Source organism: Schistocerca piceifrons, chromosome 1 (assembly GCF_021461385.2).
Source record: "Schistocerca piceifrons isolate TAMUIC-IGC-003096 chromosome 1, iqSchPice1.1, whole genome shotgun sequence".
Lineage (NCBI taxonomy): Eukaryota > Metazoa > Arthropoda > Insecta > Orthoptera > Acrididae > Schistocerca > Schistocerca piceifrons.
The window spans coordinates 574,953,593-574,966,847 of NC_060138.1; positions in this window are offsets into that span (position 1 = coordinate 574,953,593).

A 13,255-nucleotide genomic window follows, 5' to 3' on the forward strand; every position below is an offset into this window, starting at 1 on the left:
AGTTTATTAAACATCTCCGTAACGCTATCGCGATTACCAAATAACCCTGTGACGAAACGCGCCGCTCTTCTTTGGATCTTCTCTATCTCCTCCGTCAAACCTATCTGGTACGGATCCCACACTGATGAGCAATACTCAAGTATAGGTCGAACGAGTGTTTTGTAAGCCACCTCCTTTGTTGATGGACTACATTTTCTAAGCACTCTCCCAATGAATCTCAACCTGGTACCCGCCTTACCACCAATTAATTTTATATGATCATTCCACTTCAAATAGTTCCGCACGCATACTCCCAGATATTTTACAGAAGTAACTGCTACCAGTGTTTGTTCCGCTATCATATAATCATACAATAAAGGATCCTTCTTTCTATGTATTCGCAATACATTACATTTGTCTATGTTAAGGGACAGTTGCCACTCCCTGCACCAAGTGCCTATCCGCTGCAGATCTTCCTGCATTTCGCTATAATTTTTTAATGCTGCAACTTCTCTGTATACTACAGCATCATCCGCGAAAAGCCGCATGGAACTTCCGACACTATCTACTAGGTCATTTATATATATTGTGAAAAGCAATGGTCCCATAACACTCCCCTGTGGCACGCCAGAGGTTACTTTAACGTCTGTAGACGTCTCTCCATTGATGACAACATGCTGTGTTCTGTTTGCTAAAAACTCTTCAATCTAGCCACACAGCTGGTCTGATATTCCGTAGGCTCTTACTTTGTTTATCAGGCGACAGTGCGGAACTGTATCGAACGCCTTCCGGAAGTCAAGAAAAATAGCATCTACCTGGGAGCCTGTATCTAATATTTTCTGGGTCTCATGAACAAATAAAGCGAGTTGGGTCTCACACGATCGCTGTTTCCGGAATCCATGTTGATTCCTACATAGTAGATTCTGGGTTTCCAAAAACGACATGATACTCGAGCAAAAAACATGTTCTAAAATTCTACAACAGATCGACGTCAGAGATATAGGTCTATAGTTTTGCGCATCTGCTCGACGACCCTTCTTGAAGACTGGGACTACCTGTGCTCTTTTCCAATCATTTGGAACCCTCCGTTCCTCTAGAGACTTGCGGTACATGGCTGTTAGAAGGGGGGCAAGTTCTTTCGCGTACTCTGTGTAGAATCGAATTGGTATCCCGTCAGGTCCAGTGGACTTTCCTCTATTGAGTGATTCCAGTTGCTTTTCTATTCCTAGGACACTTATTTCGATGTCAGCCATTTTTTCGTTTGTGCGAGGATTTAGAGAAGGAACTGCAGTGCGATCTTCCTCTGTGAAACAGCTTTGGAAAAAGGTGTTTAGTATTTCAGCTTTACGCGTGTCATCCTCTGTTTCAATGCCATCATCATCTCGGAGTGTCTGGATATGCTGTTTAGAGCCACTTACTGATTTAACGTAAGACCAGAACTTCCTAGGATTTTCTGTCAAGTCGGTGCATAGAATTTTACTTTCGAATTCACTGAACGCTTCACGCATAGCCCTCCTTACGCTAACTTCGACATCATTTAGCTTCTGTTTGTCTGAGAGGTTTTGGCTGCGTTTAAACTTGGAGTGAAGCTCTGTTATGCTAACTTACGTCTCCGTAGATGAGAAGCATTTGTAGCTTAATAATGTCGTGTTTTCGTGAAAGGTACATTGTGAAACGTTTTTGAACACATCATCAAGAAGCTACAAGAAAGTCAGTCATGCTGGTTAATGTCCCCATGTAGGTAAACAACATTTGCATTGCACGTTTTTTATTTTGTTTCTGGACAAAATGTACGTGTGCTGCCCAAGATAAATGGGACAGCCGGTAACTCCATAACAGCAGACCATACATGAAGTCGTAAATTTTCTTTTCCTATTTCTGACGGAATTTGCGATCTGCCGTTAGAATACGTATTAGGACGACTATGAGAAACTTTAACAACAGACGCGGCCTACGCGCTTGACCTGTTGTAATATTAGGAACCGAATCATCGAATGTTGTGACGGCCAAGAGGGCGTGTTTTGCGACCTTGTCGGTATGTGGTGGCACCTTTGAGACACAATGACCGGCAGAGCTCAAAGAATGAGAAATACTGAGTGCTTGTCAGTTAACCAGAGGCGCTGACCACACAGTGGGAAAAGCCCGGCTGTTCGAGTGGACTTCGAAGAGTATCCGCCATGGCTGTCTTAACTGAATGGAGAAAATAGCAAATAAGGGAAATTCTAATAAAAAGTAAACACAATCAGTGGCAGAGAATCCCGCAACATGACTTCAAGATAAAACTTAGACGAGTGCATCAGTGAAGACGCACCTTCGTTACTAGATTTAGTTTCCAAGTTATTTAATGTTAAATGTTTTAGATATAAAGTGATGATTAAAATTTAATAACTTACTAACGCCTTAAGCGATTTATACTAACGTGGTGTCTATGGCCAGATTTCAGTAAGAACTATCGAACTATAATGGTAGATTTTTTGTGCATATTACACATTTTCAATTACAGTTCGCAATACACATATCCCGCATTAAAAAGTTAATTTTCTCGTAAATAAAACATGGAAAATTGACAGCAGCAGCATTGGTAAATATGTGTTATTATGGATGATTGGTTGTAATTAATTTTAACTGCTTTTTTTATTAATGACATAACGACGTAAAATATCGGCCACATGGACACAAACACCAAACTATTAAAGCTACAGAAAGTTAAGATCAGTGTTAGACCGTTGATCAAATTTTCGTTCAAATGCATAACGTCTTAATTCGCTGTGATCTGGCTGCTCGTTCCTCTGCCGATATGACATACTTCTCCAGTTCTGATGGTTTGAATGTCGGGCGTGTGTATTTGTTTTTCAGAAGCAGTTTCTCTTCTCTGTGTTGAGTTTGGTGTGAGGTGATGTGCAGTTCATCCAGATCACTTTGTACTTCTTTAAACCAGGTGTTTTTGGTTTTACTGTTCCAGAACTAGTCAAAAAGTTGCTTCAGGATTCTAGTATTTGATAAGCGAGGTATGTGGGCGAAAACTGCAATCCTTCTTTTGCGCATTGAATCAATAATGGATCCACTTTCTTTATACACTATCGAATTGGGCAAAAGTTTCCACTGCCCATTAACTTGATGTTTCTTACTGTTAAATGTTCGGAGTATCTTCTGTCAACTTTCTGCAATTTGTCAGTTGTTGCTTGAGTATTTAGTCTGAATAGCGTTTCACTTGCATATGTTGCTTCCGGTTTAACGACGGAGGAGTAATGTCGAAATTTAGCATTTATTGAGAGAGATCGTTTTTTGTAGGTTGGCCACGTGGTTCTTTGCGCTCGCTGAACTTTTAATATTCTGTTTTCTATTGATGCTCTTTCATTAACATTCCAGGTAATAATCTCACCAAGATTTTTAACTTTTTTACTACTTTAATTTTTTGATCATTGTGGAGTATGATATGGGATGTGTCAACTGGGAAGCTGGGCATCATTTCTGTTTTCTCAAACGAAATTTGCAATCCAACCTCTGCCGCTAATCGTTCTAGTTGTTATATCTGAGCCTTTACTTTATCAGTATTGTTTGCTAACAGCGCCAAACCATCTTCAAATGCCAAGTAGTTAAGTCGAATCTTTCTTCCAATCTTAGCAGATGGTGGGAATATCTTGTTCCATTCACGCATGATTTTCTCCAGTACACAATTGAACAATAATGGAGACAATCCATTTCCTTGTCGAAGGCCAGTATGACTCTCAAAAGGTTCAGAAAATTCATTTCTGAACCTTACTCTATCTTTAGTATTTCGAAGGTTGACTACAGTGAGGTTGACAAGTTTCTGGTGTAAACCAGATTCTTTAAGAACTGACAGTAGAGATTCACTATGGATACTGTAGCAGCCTTTTTTAAAATCGACAAACCTGATCACTAGTTTCTTGTCCCTGACCCTTTGATGTTTCATTATCCATTTGAGACCAATAATTTGATCAGGACAGCTTCGTCCTGGACTAAAGCCTCCTTGATATTCGCCTAGTTCACCATCAAGCTGTTCATGAATTCTGAAATACCGAACCTTGGAAAAATTTTATAAGTTATATCCAGCAGGGCTATACCCCTATAATTATTTGGATCCGATCCATCTCCTTTTTTTTTGTAGGTGGGAGGTGTGAAAACTTGGATTTCATGGTTGAGCGGCTGCTCATAAGCCACACATCACGCCGGTAAATGCCAAATGACGCCTCGCTTTGGTGTAAGGAGCGTAAATATTGGAAGACTGAACGGTGGAGAAACGTTGTGTGAAATGACGAATCACGATACACAGTGTGGCCATCCGATGTCAGGGGGTGGGTATGGCGAATGCCTAGTGAACGTCATCTGCTAGCGTGTGTAGTGCCAACAGTAAAATCTGGAGGCGGTGAAGTTATGGTGTGATCGTTTTTTTCATGGAGGGGGCTTGCACCCCTTGTTGTTTTGCGTGGCACTATCACGGCCCCGAATTGCTCTTTAACATTGGGAAGCAAGAAAGTGCTTAAAACATCAGTGTAGGAATAATGAGATTTAAACAGAAGTTAATTATTCAGCATAAGATAAACAACATACAATAAGATTAGAAAAAATTAAAGCCCAGGTAATAGGCACTTGGTGCAGGGAGTGGCAACTAACCCTTAACATAAACAAATGTAATGTACTGCGAATACATAGAAAGAAGGATCCTTTATTGTATGATTATATGATAGCGGAACAAACACTGGTAGCAGTTTCTTCTGTAAAATATCTGGGAGTATGCGTGCGGAACTATTTGAAGTGGAATGATCATATAAAATTAATTGTTGGTAAGGCAAGTGCCAGGTTGAGATTCATTCCGAGAGTCCTTAGAAAATGTAGTCCATCAACAAAGGAGGTGGCTTACAAAACACTCGTTCGACCTATACTTGAGTATTGCTCATCAGTGTGGGATCCGTACCAGGTCGGGTTGACAGAGGAGATAGAGAAGATCCAAACAAGAGCGGCGCGACCTCAGTAGTCATTAGACATCGTGACGAAGCAGAATGTGGCGCTCTGCGGAACTTACGGACTTCGAACATGGTCAGGTGATTGGGTGTCACTTTTGTCATACGTCTGTACGCGAGATTTCCACACTCCTAAACATCCCTAGGTCCATTGTATCCAATGTGATAGTGAAGTGGATACGTGAAGGGACCGAGACCGCCAACAGTTGAAGAGGGTCGTAATTTCTAATAGGCAGACATCCAGCCAGACCATAACCCAGGAATTCCAAAGTGCATCAGGATCCACTGCAAGTACTATGACAGTTACGTGGTTTGTAGTGGATGGATTATTGCAACATTCCATTCCTCTGGTAACTCCTCAGTATTCCAAATGTCAGTAAGATGTTTGTGTAAGTTCAGAATAATTTGTATATTTGCATATTTCCGAAGTTCTGCCACTAGTTGGTTCTCATCTGCTGCTTTATAATTCCGAAGTGAGTTAATCGATGCTTATACTTCATCTGGGTGTCGTGATGTAATTCATTCTAAATGCGTTTTGTTTCTTGGATAGGAGTCTAATTCCAAATAATGTTCGGGTTCCGCGCTATTTTGTAACTGTTTGAAATATTTAGCCAATATCATTGAATTGTCATAATTGTTATGTGCTACCTTTCCGTTTGTATTATTCATCATAAGAGTAGATGGAGTGTATTTCGACTGGTACTGTTTGAATGTCTGATAGTAATCTCTTGTCTTATGGCGATTGAAAGCATCCTCGTGAAGGGACACGTACAGCACAAAGGCGTAAAGGCCGACCTTGCAAAATTAAAGAATAATAATTGCCCAAAAATGTAAACGCCCCACAAAATTAAGGAATGAAGATTGATCGTAAAATCACACACTATTGTTAATTAAATAATGAACCATGAACTGAATGTAATATTTCAACACAAATAATTAAACCTGGTAAATTTTACAAGGGCAGCTGCGCTGACCTTCGGCCCTGTGAAATAATTAAACCTGACAAATTCTTACCTCAGTAAAACTGCATCGATATCTGCTCTTATTTTTCGGCACAGCTCCGTGCAACGCTGGCCTATTTTTGATTTTGATTGTTGGAGGAAATGCATAGGAAATATTATTTAACTTGAAATGAATCTTTTCCTTTAAAAAAGTTGCTTTGTAGAAAAATTATTATTGGGGCACTTTTTGAACAAATTAATTTCAATTAACATACGTTATTAGCTGAGCGCAATGCTGGTTCATTACCTTCTATAATAATACACATCGTCCACCACAATACTGATCAGAGTCACAGGAAGAGCAAGCGGTCGACGCATGCCGACGCCCGCTCAGTACAACCGTCCACTCACTACCACACTCTAGCACTGTCGTCTCGCGCGGTCAAGCGCAGACTAGCAACGATAAATAACTCTCTGGTCAGAGATTCTGTCATGCCTCGCCATCGCTGGTAATGAATACATATGAAACATACGTGTTTCAAACTCTACTAGCTTCACGTTTGGAAATTTCCATGTCATTAACTTATGTCGCAATATTACATTTACATGACACTTCATAAGAAGCAAATCGTCAAAATTAGCGAATAGAGGCAATGTTTTTAGAAATAATATAGCCTCAATGCAACTATGATGTACACTAAGTGATACGAACTACGTGATCAAAAGTATCCGGACACCCCCAGAAACATACGTTTTTCATATTAGGTGCCTTGTGCTGCCACCTATTACCAGATACTCCATATTAGCGACCTCAGTAGTCATTAGACATCGTGACAAATCAGATTGTGGCGCTCTGCGGAACTTACGAACTTCGAACATGGTCAGGTGATTGGGTGTCACTTTTTTCATAAGTCTGTACACGAGATTTCCACACTCCTAAACATCCCTAGGTCCACTGTATCCAATGTGATAGTGAAGTGGATACGTGAAGGGACCGAGACCGCCAACAGTTGAAGAGGGTCGTAATTTCTAATAGGCAGACATCCAGCCAGACCATAACCCAGGAATTCCAAAGTGCATCAGGATCCACTGCAAGTACTATGACAGTTAGGTGGGAGGTGTGAAAACTTGGATTTCATGGTTGAGCGGCTGCTCATAAGCCACACATCACGCCGGTAAATGTCAAATGACGCCTCGCTTTGGTGTAAGGAGCGTAAATATTGGAAGACTGAACGGTGGAGAAACGTTGTGTGAAATGACGAATCACGATACACAGTGTGGCCATCCGATGGCAGGGGGTGGGTATGGCGAATGCCTAGTGAACGTCATCTGCTAGCGTGTGTAGTGCCAACAGTAAAATCTGGAGGCGGTGATGTTATGGTGTGATCGTTTTTTTCATGGAGGGGGCTTGCACCCCTTGTTGTTTTGCGTGGCACTATCACAGCACAGGCCTACACTGATGTTTTAAGCACTTTCTTGCTTCCCAATGTTAAAGAGCAATTCGGGGCTGGCGATCGCATCTTTCAACACGACCGAGCAGCTGTTCATAATGCACGGCCTGTGGTGGAGTGGTTACACGACAGTAACATCCCTGTAATGGACTGGTCTGCACAGAGTCCTGACCTGAAGCCTATAGGACGCCTTTGGGATGTTTTGGAACTCAGACTTCGTGCCAGGCCTCACTGACTGACATCGATACCTGTCCTCAGTGCAGCACTCCGAGTAGAATGGGCTGCCATTCCCCAAGAAACCTTCCAGCACCTGATTGAAAGTATGCATGCGATATTGGAAGCTGTCATCAAGGCTAAGGGTGGGCCAACACCATATTGAATTCCAGCATCACCGATGGAGGGCGCCACAAAATTGCAATTCATTTTCAGCCACTTGTCCGAATAACTATTGCTTTAATAGTTTCAACTTAAATCGCTTCTCTGAAATTCATTTCATTACTTTTCCGAGGGAAACGAAAAATATTAGAATTTAACTTCCCGTTGGCGCGACCTGTTCATTAAATAGCACGCATAATCTCCGATCGGAAAAGGATATCGGCTCTACCCTTTCAAAGAAATCATTTAGACATGCGCCTTAAGCGATTGAAGGAATTCACGGAACCCAAAAGCAGATTGACAGACGTAGTTTCGACCTACCTTCCTCTGAATACGAGACCAATGTCTTAGCACTGCGCCACCTCCCGTGGTATTAGTTTCCGATTTCCTGATTTCGACAAGCAGTAGTACGGAAAGTAGCGCAAGTCACTGTGTGTGTGAGTGTTATGATGACACCGTCCAGCCATTAGAAGAGCGCAACTACTTTGGGGGAACGAGGCGACCACTGAGTGAGGTTGCGTTTGGATGGGAAGACTTAGGACCTGACCGATCACAAATCACCTCTGGTTTCTCTTTGAGAAACAATATTTTGCTAGAACTAGACCGAAGGTCATTCACGGAACGCGGGATGTCCTTGCACCGAGACGCAGGAGACGGGTGTGAAACTGGGATAGTACAAAAATACAGTTCCAAATTCCACGATACATTTGATACCCTGTAAAAGAGATAGTATGTTGCCATGACAATTGGACGTGATCAGACTTCCACGATTAGGGCGACTGCGGACAACGGCCGCTCTTAAGATGAAACAGTAAGGATGGGGCATCCTGAAAATGTCCGCCAAGTTGTTATCGGAAGATGTAGTTCTGCAAATACACTACTGACCATTAAAATTGCTACACCAACAAGAAATGCAGATGATAAACGGATATTCATTGCACAAATATATTATACTAGAACTGACATGTGATTACATTTTCACGCAATTTGGGTGCATAGATCCTGTGAAATCAGTACCCAGAACAACCACATCTGGCCGTAATAACGGCCTTGATGCGCCTGGGCATTGAGTCAAACAGAGCTTGGATGGCGTGTACAGGAACAGCCGCCCATGCAGCTTCAACGCGATACCACAGTTCATCAAGAGTAGTGACTGGCGTATTGTGACGAGCCAGTTGCTCGGCCACCATTGACCAGACGTTTTCACTTGGTGAGAGATCTGGAGAATGTGCTGACCAGGGCAGCGGTCGAACATTATCTGTATCCAGGAAGGCCCGTACAGGACCTGCAACATGCAGTCGTGCCCTATCCTGCTGAAATGTAGGGTTTCGCAGGGATCGAATGAAGGGTAGAGCCACGGGTCGTAACACATCTGAAATGTAACGCCCACTGTTCAAAGTGACGTCGTTGCGAACAAGAGGTGACCGAGACGTGAAACCAATGGCACCCCATACCATCACGCCGGGTGATACACCAGGATGGCGATGACAAAAACACGCTTCCAGTGTGCGTTCACCGCTATGTCGCCAAACACGGATGCGACCATCATGATGCTGTAAACAGAACCTGGATTTATCCGAAAAAAATGACGTTTTGCCATTCGTGCACCCAGGTTCGTCGTTGAGTACACCATCGCAGGCGCTTCTGTCTGCGATGCTACGTCAAGGGTAACCGCAGCCATGGTCTCCAAGCTGATAGTCCATGCTGCTGCAAACGTCGTCGAACTGTTCATGCAGATGGTTGTTGTCTTGCAAACGTCCCCATCTGTTGACTCTGGGATCGAGACGTGGCTGCACGATCCGTTACAGCCATGTGGATAAGATCCCTGTCATCTCGACTGCTAGTGATACGAGGCCGTTGGGTTTCAGCACGGCGTTCCGTGTATGTAAGCTTAATTGATGATTTTATATCACACGATTTGCTATCAAATGTACAGTTCGGCTTTAGAAGTCGTTTGACAACTGAAAATGCTATATTCTCTTTTCTCTGTGAGGTACTGGATGGGCTAAACAAAAAGTTTCGAACGCTTGGCGTATTTTTTGATTTAACAATGGCATTTGACTGTGTTGATCTCACAATTTTGCTCCAGAAGTTGGACCATTACGGAATAAGGGGAGTAGCTCACAATTGGTTCACCTCTTACTTTAGCAACAGGCAGCAAAAGGTCATTATTCAGAATGTTGATAACGGCTGTGATGTGGGATCTGAGTGGGGTACTGCCAAGTGGGGGGTGCCTCAGTGATCAGTGTTGGGGTCGCTCCTGTTCCTTATTTATATAAATGATATGCCCTCTAGTATTATGGGTAACTCTAAAATATTTCTGTTTGCTGATGACACTAACTTGGAAGTAAAGGATGTTGTGTGCAACACTGATTCGGTTTCAAGTAGTGCAAATGGTTCAAATGGCTCTGAGCACTATGGGACTTAACTGCTGTGGTCATCAGTCCCCTAGAACTTAGAGCTACTTAAACCTAACTAACCTAAGGACATCACACACATCCATGCCCGAGGCAGGATTGGAACCTGCGACCGTAGCGGTCGCGCGGTTCCAGACTGTAGCGCCTAGAACCGCTCGGCCACTCCGGCCGGCCTCAAGTAGTGCAGTACATGACCTCAGTTCATGGCTTGTAGAAAATAAACTAACGTTAAATCACAGTAAGACTCAGTTTTTACAGTTTCTAACACACAATTCAACAAAACCTGACGTTTTAATCTCACAGAACGGGCATATGATTAGTGAAACTGAACAGTTCAAAATTCTAGGTGTTCAGATAGATAGTAAGCTGTCGTGGAAAGCCCACGTTCAGGATCTTGTTCAAAGACTTAATACTGCCATTTTCACTATTCGACCGCTATCAAAAGTGAGTGATACTTCGACACGTAAATTAGTCTACTTTGCTTATTTTCATTCACTTATGTCGTATGGTATTATGTTTTGGGGCAACTCTTCCCATTCTGAAGGATATTTTTGGCTCAGAAACGGGCGGTTCGGTAAGTGGTGTGAGTTCACGAGCCTCTTGTCGACCTCTGTTAACGAGTCTGGGTATTTTGACATTGGCCTCTCAATATGTATATTCCTTATTGTCGTTTATTGTTACTAATATTAGTTTATTTCGAAGAGTAAGCAACTTTCACTCGGTTAATACTCGGCAGAAATCAAACCTCCATTTGGATCGGACTTCCTTAACTCTTGTGCAAAAAGGTGTGCAGTATACTGCTGCATCCAGTTTCAGTAAGCTGCCACTCGAATTCAAAAATCTTAGCAGTAATCCACGTGCTTTCAAATCGAAACTGAAGAGTTTCCTCATGAGTCACTCCTTATACTCTGTCGAGGATTTCCTTGAAAAATTAAGCTGATTCTTATTTTATTGCTGATAGCGTTTACTTAAACTTATGGACTGACTTTTTTTCAGGTTCATGAACATTTATTTTTATCTGTTATTACTATTATGTTGTAAGTTCATGTACTGACACGTTCCATGACCTTGGAAATTAGCTCCTCAATTTGGTCCTACGGTACTTGACTTGTAAATAAATAAATAAATAAATTACTCTCCTGAACACACCGATTCCATATTCTGCTAACAGTCATTGGACCTCGACCAACGCGTGCAGCAGTGTCGCGATATGATAAACCGCAATCGCGATAGGCTACAATCCGACCTTTATCAAAGTCGGAAACGTGATGGTACGCATTTCTTCTCCTTACACGAGGCATCACAACAACGTTTCACCAGGCAACGCCGGTCAATTGCTGTTTGTGTATGAGAAATCGGTTGGAAACTTTCCTCATGTCAGCACGTTGTAGGTGTCGCCACCGGCGCCAGCCTTGTATGAATGCTATGAAAAGCTAATCATTTGCATATCACAGCATCTACTTCCTGTCGGTTAAATTTCGCGTCTGTAGCACGTCATCTTCGTGATGTAGCAATTTTAATGGCCAGTAGTATATGTCAGGTATGATACAGTCCCTTCTGGTCCGTCGCACAGGACACGCACCAGCTAGGATCCGACAACTCGTGGGTCTTGTAGGCTACCTGACTCTCCAGGGTGTTCCTTACCACTGACACACGTTAGTGCAATGGCACTTGACACAGATGTGACCAAATGTTAGACTGACGCTGGAGGAAACTTACCCAAGAGTATTTGACTGTCAGTGGCAGGAATTGTGCCCTGTGCTAAGCCCAGTGTATTTTCCAAATCCTTTGCTGTTTTTCGTCTCTGACAGGTTTACTAGTCATCGGTAAACAGAGATGTGGACTGAAAAAGAAATATGCCCTGCATCAGGCTCATGTAGGGTAAAACAGAGGCTGCAAATATCAAACCCACATCCACAAAAACACTGGGAAATTACCATATGTTGGTTTATATGACCATGAAAAAGAAAATAAGACTTAGTTCACGAAGTTAGACCAAATGTCGAAGTAACTGCGGTTTTTTTTATTTTTTTATTAATTACGTAACACTTGGCCATCTCACCCGTGTATCAGAGTTAGATGGTCAGACACGTAAGGAACAGATGGCGAGTTTCGCTCTAGTGTTTTCCTTGGAATATTGAACTCTATAGAAACTTTTCTGACTTAAAAAGTATCATTTATATAAGTCTTTAGGTTTTCGTGGCCGTTGTCACTAAGGTTAGAATCTTCTGCGTTGTTAGGCCGCGTCACATTTCCTTCTAAAATAACCGACGTGTCGACCCCTCTGCTGGGATCTTCTTTAGGATGCTTCGGTGTCCACTATGTGTTCTAGCAATAGTGGACACCGAAACATCCTGTCGAAATGCTGATTACTTTAGAAGGAAATATGACGCGACCTAAGAACCCAGAAGATTTTAACCTTAGTATCTTTTGTTTTTTTGCTTTATTAATAGCAATTTGAAGTGTTCTTCGTCAATTTGCTTGTATTGGAACGATCTTAGGAACGTATTTCGTTGGCATCTGTAAATAAAAATGAATTCTTGTCGAAGCTAAAAAAAACAAGTTTTACGTGGTGGCTAACTATTCCAAAGATGGTATGTCCATCTCTCCCAAACAGCAAGGAGAGATGGCCATAGTGAGCGAGAAGCAAAGAGAAAGAACATACCTTTGTGCAGCTAGACCGATACAATACTAAAATGTAAGTTTCCGTAACTACTCACACTCTATCTTATGGAAAAATGGAAAAGTATTGACATGCTGTATAATATTAAGGTCTACTAAAAGTAAAATGATTAAAAGTACTTATTTGAAGAGTCAAGGGAAACATCAACGACTCACTCGCGACGAAGACTCACTATCAACTTATCGGCAGCGTTGTAAAGCGGGAAACTGGAACACAGTCGTTGGTCATCTCCCCCGCCTGGCTACCTATCCCAGTTTTGCACTACAAGCCGACATAGGTGAATTGCAAGTAGAAAATTTGAGGGTTATGAAGTTCTAATTATTCTGACACGCACATACTCAATAGATTTTCCATCCTCTCGACATCCAGACATTCACAGGACTGAAGAAATTGGTTGTTTCTTGCCGAAGTTGGGTATTTTACAGAC